Below are 12487 nucleotides of genomic sequence, written 5' to 3' on the forward strand. Positions count from 1 at the left end.
AAATCAGAATCGAAGCTTTCTTCTTCATTCTACATTCTGCAACTTCCAAACATGCAAGATTCAATAGCTTTACATGGCAAAACACCACACTATTGCAAGATACAAGAACTGCAAAAATGGACGAAATCAATTTCCAAAAGTTCATGGCCATTCTTCCTCTTGTGACGCCCCACTTCTCCCTAAGGCGAACCAAAGGGTATCTGCGAGATGCCTGCCCAACTCTCGCCAGGAATCACTACAATCCACAATTCAAAAGTTCGGAATACTTCACATAACTTCAATACATAATTAAAGTACTCCAAAATATCTCACACTTACAATTAATCGGCTCCCAAGCTTAATACAACCCAAAAGAATATTTACTACAGCCATATGCTATAATGCAATTTTAAATTTTCAAAGAAAGCTATCTAGTACCTGTGACGGCCCCACCTCCCCATGGGCGAACCAAAGGGTTCGGCGGACCGCCTGCCCAACTCTTGCCAGAACTCACTCAGGCACTCACTCATAGTTCAAGCAAAATAACGTGCATCCATAGAAAATGAATAACATATCCACTTCAACTTAATATATACATTGATGCTCAAATCCAGATACAAAGTTTCTACACACCAAAAAAAAACTTCAAAGTGTTTACATTTCGAGTACAATCAACCCTAGTCAGGTACTAGCGTGAGTACAAAAAACAAAACTCAAAACAACTAGACTACGTTAATCTGTACATGTCTCATGCCTCGCTCGTACCCCCTGTAAGGAAAATAAATGGCGTGGAATGAGCTAAAAGCCCAGTGAGGTTCCAAATAACAAATTGACCATTTTAAAAGTACGAATATCAACGTAGCAAGTCAATGAGCATCAAAAGTTCATAAGAGTGAACAATAACACTTCAAGTAGTAAATTTCAAAGTGAGCGAGTGTAAAAGTTTTCCAAAAGAATCAATAATCCAATAAGCAATAATCATTCCAAAACATAAGGATACGGATGGCTCTCAAGAGCCAAATTCCCAGTGCATCACCAGAGCTTGATCAAGGAATAGTTGACACTCCGTCAACCTTCAAGTAAGTAACCAATCCAGTAGAGCACCACTTACACTACTCTCCGTCCACCATTCACACCCCCTACTGGGCCCAAAATCCTCAGTAAACACGGGTGGTAATACTCAAGTACACCGATTAGTCGAGGAGATATCACTCCATTCGACAAAACAAGAGACCTAAGGTTTGTTACTCAATCGACCAAGCCCTGGCCGGCCCGACTTAAGTAACTCGCCACAGGGTTTCTGGAATTCCAAGAAGTGCGCACCTCATAAACAAGTATATCAAATCAATTGTAACAATAAACAAGTATATATCACGTAAGGGCAAGTGCGATAAAGTACACTCTCGCCCTAACAATTCACGTATATAACATGTAATCATATTGGTCACGTATCAAATACAAGTATCAAGTTCAATTCGGTATTTGAAAGCACTCACCAAAAGATATAGTGCCTTTATTGGTCACTTTCAAGTTGTGCTCCGAGTTCGGAGTCTAAATCTGCAATAAAACTCAATTTGAGAACTTTGAAACATGACTAAGATTCGAAACTTAGACGTTTCGTTCAATAAGAATCAAGAAATAGAAATTCACTTGGAGAATATTCGTGAAACACTCGCTCGCTTTTCAAACTATATATCTTTGTATTATTTATACTTGGAAATGCTATTTGAGTCGAAAGTACCAAGAAAATGTATTCCTAGTAGTCATGATTGTAATTCTCAAGGGTACAAGTTCGGCCAAATCCTCACTGATATATCTCGATAAAAGAAGATGCAAATATCCTAGATAGTTCAACTAATAATCGCTCTTAACCCTTACTCAAGTAGCAAGTACATTTCTCTAGTCCTCGAGCGGAAATTTGGGCAGCATGCCCTTTGTATTTTCCTATTTCCAGCCATTTATGGCTTCATTATTTCCTCAATCAACCCAAAGTTACACACAACACAAATTCATTTCAATAGCCGTTCCATAGGCTCAAGACAATACAAGGATAAAATTTAAACTAATAACAAGTGCGGAAATGAACTTAACAAAAGACAGATTTGACGGGTTTTTTGCGGAATGGACACATCTGAGGTTACGCTTATCGGATTGAAGTGCATCTTATACCATTTCGAAGCTAAGACGAAGGCCTACAATTTTAATGAAGATCATTTAGTCAAATTTCCAGTGTAACCCAGTCAAATTCCCAGTTCACCGAACCAGGTTCCAACAAATCGACTAATTAACCGTACTACATTTAAATGGTCATATCTCAGGCAACCAAAGTCCGTTTAAGCCGTTCTTTAAAGTGTTTAAAAGCTAAGATAGAATAATAAAACTTTCATGTTTTGGCAAATAGCTAAATCAGCATGGATCATAGTGAACAGATGCAGTCAACTAGATGAACTGTCTAAAACGGGTCACTGGAAATATCCTAGGGTAGCGAGGGTATTTTGGTCTTTACATAGGCTACATTGCTCCGATTGAGGTGAAATTTTGTAGGAACCTATAAAATGTCATTCTCTACAACTTTTATGTTTTATGGTAAGCCTAATTCGTCCTCTAACATGATGCAATAAAACCGGACAGAACAAGGCTGAAAATTTCCAGAAATCAGGAAATTTTGGGATTCAATGAAACTTTCTTCATTTCTTGCCTCAATCCACCACCACAACCTCCTATATAAGCTTAGATACAACATATATCCTCCATATAGCAAGTATAGGAAGAAATCATCAAACCCTAACTTACATATATCACCTTAAAAATCATCACAACAACTTGTATCACAACTAATCTAACCAAAACATGAATTATATAACATCTTAATCAAAAATAAAAGAACCAAAGCTATGGGTTAGACCTTATACCTCAACAAAAGAAGCTTGCAAGAGTAATACTTCAACTCCTCTTGAAATTTTTGGTTCCCCTAGCTTCCCAAAGTCACAACTCACAAATTAATCGGTTTAGAATTTTGTTTCCTCACTTGGATGGCTCAAACTCAAGATGAAATGGTGAAACTCTTGCTCTCTCTTTCCCTCTCTCTTGTCTCGGCCAACCAGCAGAAAAATGGAGTGAAAATGAAGCCAACAAGATGATAAGAAGGTTGGACTTGGCTTGGTCAAGGAGCCATAAGGGTGTGACACTTGTCACCACCAAAGCCAACAAAATGTTTTTTTCTTTCCTTGCATTTTTAGCCCTAAATTTCGGTCAAAACCAGCTGGAAATAAGGAGATATTTTGCTCAAATATTAATGATCTTGTATGGTAAGAAAGTGATGGTCAAGTGGTGCGTTCAATCGGTAGTGCATGGTACCCGTCAGTTCGTAACATTTTTCCGTAAATCACACGTACTAGGGTTTTTACTTCCTATTCACAAACATTTTATCATTGCTCCTAATCACACATTATTTCTCACCCAAAAGTCACTCTTAAGCACCAAATTTGATCCTCGCTCCGTACCGGATAATTATACTACAGATACACGTGAAAACCCTAACTTGCTCCAACTTGGAAACGAAAAGTGAAACCCTACTTTCTAGGTTCATTTGCACTTATTGTGGAATGATTGGGTAGTAGGGCTATAGTAAATGAATAATTCCCAAATAAAAGGGCATTTTTAAGAAAACGTGAGGGATTTTACAATTCCATAAATTGAATTTAGGGTTTCGATTGAAATATGAGAAATTTGAGAAAACGGTCAGTCACAAATGAAATTAGGGTTTTTATTAGACTTTATTTCTAGAATTTAGGGTTTCTAGTATGTAAAACAAAGCAATAAAATAAAGAAACCTTAATATTCCTTTTGAGGCTAACAAAAAATGGTCCTAAAAGTTAGGGTATCACAGTACTATTCACGAGCACTCTTGGTTTCGAACCCTGTTAAAGAAACAAAAAACGTGGGATGATCTACACAGCCCAATGAGCTTTCAAGACACTCTAGCAATTCTAATAAGTCAAGTAATTGAGTATATCGCATGTATGGTTCAGGGTTGCACGTTGACATATGAACATGAGACAATTATCATTCTACGAATAATTTGAGCATATCACAGGTATAGCATATTTGCATGAAACTGTTATCATTATATAAAATAAACACACATTGAAGGATAGGGTGTTTCATTGGAACTATGTCGGTCAACTGCACCTTATAACTTCCAGATCCCCATGATTTGTCTGGCCATCACCTTATCCCTCCAGTAGTAATACTCAAGTATACTGAAACGGTAGCCCAGGGTTCCAACCTACCCGACCGAACCTAGTCTTGGCTCAAGTAGGTCAGTAACCAAGGGCAGGGCCCAAGTTCAGCTCGAGCTTACAACGTACACAAGTAATCCAATAACTTGGTGAACGGCAAAATTTATTCTTTTGGTAGGTCGAGTGAGATAAAGTACATACTCCCCATAAAATGGTGGACAATTTCATATGAGCAATTACTAGCAACAATTAACACATAAACACATAAGCAATATTTGATAATTTCATGTGAACGTGTAATTTACGGTAATCAAGTAATCAACTACCAGGTAATCAAATAGATAGGAAAACGGTAAGTAATTACGGCAAACGGTTAACGATTGACAGTTAACGGTTAACGGTTGACGGTTAACGGTAGTAATCACGGTTGATTGGTAGACATTAGTCATTTTAATAGGCCGCCATTGGCCGTTTCTCACTTTTCCCACTTAAGAGTCGAGGAGGTTCAGTTCAACCGACTTATGCAGCCATAGCAGAATTAATCATTTAAACACTTCACGTAAATATACAATTCAAGTACTTCATGTCGAGTAATTGAAGTATATACACTTCAAGTATTTCATGTTGAGTAATTCAAGTAGTCACGTAAATATGCGCTTCAAGCATTTCATGTCGAGTAATTCAAGTATACCTTACTTAAATATGTATGAGTGTGGTAAATACTTAACATGTAGCACTTAACACTTGACAATCATGGAATAAGCATGTCATAGACTTATTCAAATTACGTACTCCTATATGGAACACTCACCTAGTCAAAACAAGTGAGTAAGTGCCAAAACAAGTGTTTAGGCGTCCGTTCCGAGTCTTTCTTGAAGGTCCCCTTGAGTGCTTGAACAAATAACCATCAATTATTATATACTATCACTTAGGACCCCTACTTATCAAAGAAAGTTGTACTAGTGTACAATCTAAGGAAAATTCATGAATTGAGCCTTAATTATTTATAATCGAGGCTCGGAAATGGGTTTAAAAACACAAGAGAAATCTTATTTTCGCCTTTGAAATCAAGTGTAAAATGGTCTAGCAATATCGGAGGAAAATGGAGAGTTTGAAACCCTCAATTTCCTTTAAGTTCGGAAATTTCAGATTCGATAAGCAAATTTTGAAAAATCAGATCTCACTCTCTGTGAGTCCAAAATTAGAAAACTTGATACCGTTGGAAACTACTTTCAAAGTGCTAAAAGTTTCTAGAAGACACTTTTCCATGATTCCAAACGGAAGGTATTCAAAATTTGTCTCAAAGTTACTGTTTTGGCTTGTGAGACAGTTTAGGGGTTGGTTTTCGGCAAAGTTTGGAAATTCAGCAAAATTCACACAATGTGAACCAGACTCTAAAATTTGGAACTCAATTAGACCCACAAACAAAGTTTAAAACATAACAATCAGAACAAGAATCGAAGTTTTGAGCACCAAGATATAGCAGCTCAAATTTGCTGAAAAATTGAAACTTTTAGGCAATTTCTAGGTTCAAATCACAAACTTTGGGACTTTGGTTAAGCATTAAAACAGACTCGGAATGGCACTGAATTAGGCAGTATTACACTACCATATAAGGGCTATTCCTCTGTTGAATTTCATCGAAAAATATGTATGGGAAGTCAGTTAACAAAGTCACGAAAGTTTCTAAATTTTCAAGGCAAAGCTGCCTTGTGCTACCATTTCCTTTTTCTAAATCATTTGGCTAATGAAATATTTTCAAACATAGTTCATTTGTGTATACAATGTCTAAGTAACATTCAAGATACATTTTCTTAGGTGATTAACACCAAGAATTTCGAAATAACAAGTCCCAAGTCAAGATTGGCCATTCAGCTAAGAGAAAAGGAAAAGTTTTCCAGATTCGAAGATCAATTTCGAGACATCATTTGCATATCAAAATGATCTTAGAATATCACCAAAATTTGCACAATTAAACCTCCATATGAGGACTACTCCTCTATCAAATTTTATTTGAAAATTCACACGGAAAGGTAGTTAACTAAACCATCAAAATTCAAGAAATTTCCAAAGGCAAAACTGTCTTTTAGCTCTTCTTTCCTTTTTAAACATTTTGTCCAATGCAGCCAACCCAAATCTGGTTTATTTGTGAAAAAAGTCTAAGGAACATCTAATATAAAGTTTGGTAGATATTGGACATCAAAGTTTCCAAAACAACAAGTCCCAAATCAAGTTAGGCCATTTAACTAGCCAAAAGGGGATTTTCAAGCAAAAATCCAGGTCTGTAATTTGGCCATATCTCACTCAATTCAACTTGGAATTGAGCGTAGTCGGTGGCATTGAAAACTTGATTCATAAGGTTACAATTTCTCAGAAGAAATTGTTTTTTAAAATCTGTCCACAACTAACTCATCTTTGAGCATCAAGTTGCAGCTCAAGACGTGGACTCCAGTGAACCAGCGAAACATGACAGTCATGTTCAAATGAGTGGTACGGTTCACTCAAGTGTAGTATGGATATGAATTTTATACCATTGGAAATCTGGGAATGTCTAGTTTCCAATGCCACAAAAGGCACTCGATTTCGATATTGGAGTAAAAAGTTATGGCCGTTTGAAAAACACTGCCAGGGCAGTGACGGGAAAATTTCCAGATTTGCCGAACTTCCGAAATCACAACGTTTGGCCAACCAAATCATGTTATTTTTCAATGAAACTTTCTGCACAATCCATATAACATGTATACATCATAAACAAGTCATTAGAATTTCAAAAATTTGCACTAAAGTGCACGAACATGGCAGGGGTAAAACTGTCACTTTTGTCCATTACACCTTCTTTGAGTTTCCTTTGATCAATATAATTTACATCCACTAATTTAAGCACTAAACCAATATTAATCACATCAAAACCCATAAAATCAATCCTCAAGTCATTGTGGGAGTTCATAGAGCTCACACACCAAAATCCAACATAAATAAATCTACCCACATGGATATATGAGTTCACAAGTGCAATATAACTTCCATAAACTAAAATTCAAGGGGTTGATCGTCATTACCTCCTTAGATGATCAAGATCAGAAAATTTTGGTCACTTTGAGCCGCAAGAAAACCGTGGAAATGAAGCTTTCTTCCTAGTGTAAGTGAATCTCCAAGTTGTTTGCAAGTTGTAGTTAAATTTTGGAGTGATTTGGGTGAGAAATGAGGGAGTTGTTGAAGAAGAATTTTTGTTGTCTTCTTCCTTGGGGTGATGCACGGTTGGTAGAGGAGAAAAGAAAGGTTGTTCCAGCTGCAAAAGCTTCTTGAGGAAGCTTAAGAATGTGTGGCTAAGAATACTCCAAAAGTCAACCAAGACTAGTGCGCGTACGTGCGCGTTTCGTACTCGTTTCCTCTCGGGTTTCTTTCATTAGTGCACTAAACCTCCAATGCACTTGTATTCATACTATTATTATTCACTCTTAATAGTCTAGAATAAATTCCTTAATTCTCCGATTAACCGCTCCGACTCGATATACGCGAATTTTCGATTTATACGCGCTACGGTGAAGCCTCTAAGAAATTCTTATAACGATAATACTACTAACTAATACTTGAGTACTTAAACATAAAAATACCTATTTTTAAGACTGATGTATAAGTTTCCAATTTTTCAAACTCACTGTATCCCCAAATCGATCACTGTCTCGAAAACGCGTATTCACTATTCTCACTAAACGAGCTTCCAAAAATTAATTTTCATAACAAGTCATTTTAAAAATACACGTAAGTTATAGTTCTATGTAATTGGGTCTAAAAAGGTTAGAAAATAATATTCGGACAAACAGGCAATTAAATATTTAAATAAACTCGTAACAGGAGTTTAAAATAAATAAATTTTGTGAGTCCTCACGACTTTTCTTAATTCACTATTGATCATTCTTACTTTTTCCAAAATTAGTACACCTTTAATTCAAATATAGTCTCGAAAAATGTGTACTTGTTGTTCCAAAATAAACGAGTTTTCGAAAAGTAACTTTTCTAACAAAATGCCTTAAAAATATAAGAGATGTGTTTTTCCATATAAATGAATTTTAAATAGTCGAATTAAATAATTAATTAAGCCAGTAAAATAAAATAAAATAAGAAAATTTTTGGATTCTCATAACCTCCCATCCTTAAAAGAATTTCATGCTCGAAATGCACACTTACGATAATATCGTACCCCTTATTTGTCAGGTTCACTAGATCTACCAAAATTCACTGCTTCTATAACTTGCACTAATAATTAAGTACTGATTTTTTCATAGGACTCCTACCCTCCAAACTATAGGGCAGCAATCACACTTTACTTGTACCACTCATGAAAATAGGGTTTTCACAAGAATAGTCAACTCCAGGGTCAATTAAAAGTCTAGTTAAATGATTCCATCTGGTGGTTCGAAACTCGAATAGGAAGATATATTTTCAATAGAAAACTAACTTTACCAAAATTTTTGACTCAATTTGTCCAAAAATCATTTACTGGCATTCGATCTCCAAAATTAACAATTTTAGAAATAACCGAATTTCTTTGGTCCCAAATGACCACTCAAATTTTTGTTCAAATCAAGTCAATCATAATATGTAAGACAAAAATGAGGTTGTTTTTTTTTATATATTTCGAATATGTATGTGGCAAAATACGATTCACAATTTCAAAATTAGTGTTAAAAGATACAAACCTTTCTTCATGGTCTGAAACTAAGTTTTCTTAGTAAGAAACTTCAGGTAATGTTTTTGCCACCGTCATTAATACATATTTCAAATTCCTCAAATACATTTAAGAAGATTAATCATGCGACTCAATGCATGGGTATTAAAGAGCATATACAATGAAATAACATATAACTGAAGGATGTTTCAAAAATTTCATCAAAGTTTCGAGTTAAGAATTGCGTTTGAATAAATATATATTCTAGAAAACGCTTTTAAGAGAGAAAGTGTTTTTTTTAAGTACAATAGATAAATAATGAGTTCAAGTCACTTCACAAATAACCAATGAAATACTTCGAAAGTTCAAACATTCATAAAAGGTTGAAACATGTCCACAGGACCAACCACAAGATACAGTAGAACAATTATTAAAATTGAACAGGGGAGAACCTCTCTAGGTACCCAACTAGATCAATCTTTTATATCACTCGTAAGTCTAATCTTTTCGTTCATTTCTGATTCATATCTATCACTAACAACCCATTGGATTACATAAGACCGGCCATCATTCTTTCTCAAGAGTGCGGGTTACCAAAACCCACACCACAACTCATTCATTGTCCTTGCCGAGCCATACTTAATATAAGTTTATAGGCGTAAGAAAAGGAATAATTAGGTATAGAAGAACTTAAAGCATATACAAGTTACAAATACATTTAGAATTAGGAGCATGATTCTTTATATATATCAAAAGTCATAATATGAATCAAGAGGTCACAAACAAACCAAGTAAAGTATATATCAAATCAAAGTCAATAAACAAAAATGAACAAGTGATTATCAAAAGTGCATCCATCTCTAAGGCACAAACTCTTAAGTTCTACTCCCATCGTCCCACTACGAAAGATCACAAGTAGTGCTTCACTAGATTAATTGAAACTAAATGATTCCCGTTTCCTAACATGTTCAACTTCAATTCCAACATAAGGATCTTGGGCTACGGTTTTCTCCGCGTCCTACTCTTAATTATTGTACTGTCATAACTAAACAATTATTGATTTCCTGTAACTATTCACGTAAAATATCGATTCATTCTTATTCCCCACAAATGGAGATCTCAAGTCCTTAGGATTGCCCTAAACTCTCAAGTATTCAGGTACAAGAATCCGAAATAAGATAATTCACAACTCAAGCCGGCCGGTCCCAAGCGTAAATCACCACTTTTGAGATTCTTACCCAACATACATATCAAATTTCCTCAAATATCAAGATAAAGGGTTATACCTATCACATTCATGATTTACAGTTTACATTTCCAGAAGAACACTTAAACTTTTACTTATTCACATCATAAGGACCATAACACCATTTGGCCCAAACTCACCCCACGCAGAGATCACGCGAAACGGCTCTGATTTTTATCCCTACAAATAGTCACTTAACTTTCAAACCAGTACCACAGTTCACCACCCTAAACTTTTAAGCTTAGGATACACTACAAGATCTAAAGCCTAAACTCTGATACCAACTGTGACGCCCCACTTCTCCCTAAGGCGAACCAAAGGGTATCCGCGAGACGCCTGCCCAACTCTCGCCAGGACTCACTACAATCCACAATTCAAAAGTTCGGAATACTTCAAATAACTTCAATACATAATTAAATTACTCCAAAATATCTCACACTTACAATTAATCAGCTCCCAAGTTTAATACAATCCAAAAGAATATTTACTACAGCTATCTGCTGTAATACAACTTTAAATTTTCAAAAGAAAGCTATCTAATACTATTCACGAGCACTCTTGGTCTCGAACCCTGTTAAAGAACAAAAAACGTGGGATGAGCTACATAGCCAAGTGAGGTTCCAAGACACTCTAGCAGTTCTAATAAATCAAATAATTGAGCATACGACATGTATGGTTCAGGGTTGCACGTTGACATATGAACATGAGACAATTATCATTCTACGAGTAATTTGAACATATCACAGGTATAGCATATTTGTGACAGCCCCACCTTCCCCTAAGGCGAACCAAAGGGGTTAGCGGACTGCCTGCCCAGCTCTCGCCAGGACTAACGGTGCAGTTTACGTCGGTCTATTATGTTCCGGAACATAACAATGCGCGCAAACAAGTCAAAAACACAAAATAAAAAAAAACAAAAATTGAAGCCGGAGTGAACAGTAGAAGACACGTCAGAATCCGGCCGGATTCTCGGCCGGATACAAGGCCGAGAGCAAAACCAAGAAATTCAATTTTCCCTCGCAATCCGGCCGGCAATCCGGCCAAGATTCCGGCCGGATTGTCTGGCCGGATACCGGCCAGTGAGCAACTGGCCGGATTTCCAAATTTTCACAGGCAATCCGGCCTTCAATCCGGCCAGTTTCTGGCCGGATTCCTGGCCGGATTTGGCACTGTTCATCTGCGGCAAAATTTTTTTCCGTTTTCGTTTGAAGTCGTCTCGATCTGAAAATTATCCGAATCACAGCCAAGCATATAAATACATTGGAAATCAACATTTACAAGCCAAACGGCGTACAAGCTATCCCATTAGTTCATACCAATACCATTAGGCCAACACAAGCCCTTCATTAAAGAAAGCTATACACTTAGGGTTATCACCCTCAAGGAGCTAAACAAAATTACATGTACAAGAGCTCAACTTGTCATCCAACTATCAAAATCCTTTCCAAAAGTTTTCATTTTCCTGTAAGGAAAACAAATGGCACGGTATGAACTAAAGCCCAGTGGTATACTACCCAATAAGCAATCACAGTCATATAAAATGAACTTTCATTTAAAGTGCACAAATAAGCAATGAAGCAAAACGGTAAAAGGATACGGTCGGCTCTCAAGAGCCCATTTCCACGCTTGAAATCTTGATCCAACCTCATTGACTCTCCGTCAATGTTAAAAGTACCAAACCGTAGACCACCCTTTACTTCCAATCCTTCCACCTAACATACCCCAACCGGGCCCGCACTTCATTTCAGTAGTTTTGGTAATACTCGAGTTTACCGGAACCAAGGGTCTCATTACCACAAGGTTCCCCAGTACAGTCCCCGTGGCAATTCAATCTTCACGACCAAGCCCTCGCCGGCTCGATTCGATTGACTACCAAACGGGGTTGAGCTCAGTAATGCAGTAAGGCCGTTGGACATCGTCCAAACGACATCAATTCAGTTTCCATGAAATGGAATCCACCAACCAATATATCAAGTTCAATAATGCAATAAAACGGTAGCCAATCAATGACAATATCAAAAGAGGTGAGGGCGGTCAAGTACACCCTCACCTTAATCAATTCCAATATGCAAGTAAGCCTTCAAGGCTTCACATAAGCATTTAGCAAAGCCACATAGTAACCATTTAGTGAGTAGTATACTCACCAAGTGAGAAAGTGGTGTTTCATACACCGTGGTCACCAGGACGTCGTGAGCTACCGTCACGCCCTAAAACATGTAACACATACAATGAGACTCGAGAACGAGTCACCAAACAATGCTAAACACAACCCCAATAGGGTTTCATACGCATAAATGAACACGATAGCAAACCAGAAATTAAAATTAGCAATAGTCTTGGCCCCGATTAGGA

General features: G+C 36.8%; 1 long non-coding RNA gene across 2 annotated transcripts in view; it reads right to left on the bottom strand.

The window, feature by feature from the left end:
• Positions 1 to 546: 546 nt before the first annotated feature.
• LOC140035335 (uncharacterized) overlaps positions 547 to 12487 on the bottom strand; it is a 49311-nt gene continuing 37370 nt past the window's right edge. Inside the window, exons 2-3 of one of the 2 annotated variants that reach the window (XR_011839461.1) lie at positions 1476 to 1536; positions 547 to 747 (exon numbers count right to left, since the gene is read on the bottom strand). This is a non-coding gene — a long non-coding RNA (uncharacterized lncRNA). The remainder of the gene's footprint in view (positions 748 to 1475; positions 1537 to 12487) is intronic. The other variant, XR_011839462.1, reaches the window with a different exon arrangement.

The sequence above is a fragment of the Coffea arabica genome, chromosome 2c (assembly GCF_036785885.1).
Source record: "Coffea arabica cultivar ET-39 chromosome 2c, Coffea Arabica ET-39 HiFi, whole genome shotgun sequence".
Taxonomy (NCBI): Eukaryota; Viridiplantae; Streptophyta; class Magnoliopsida; order Gentianales; family Rubiaceae; genus Coffea; species Coffea arabica.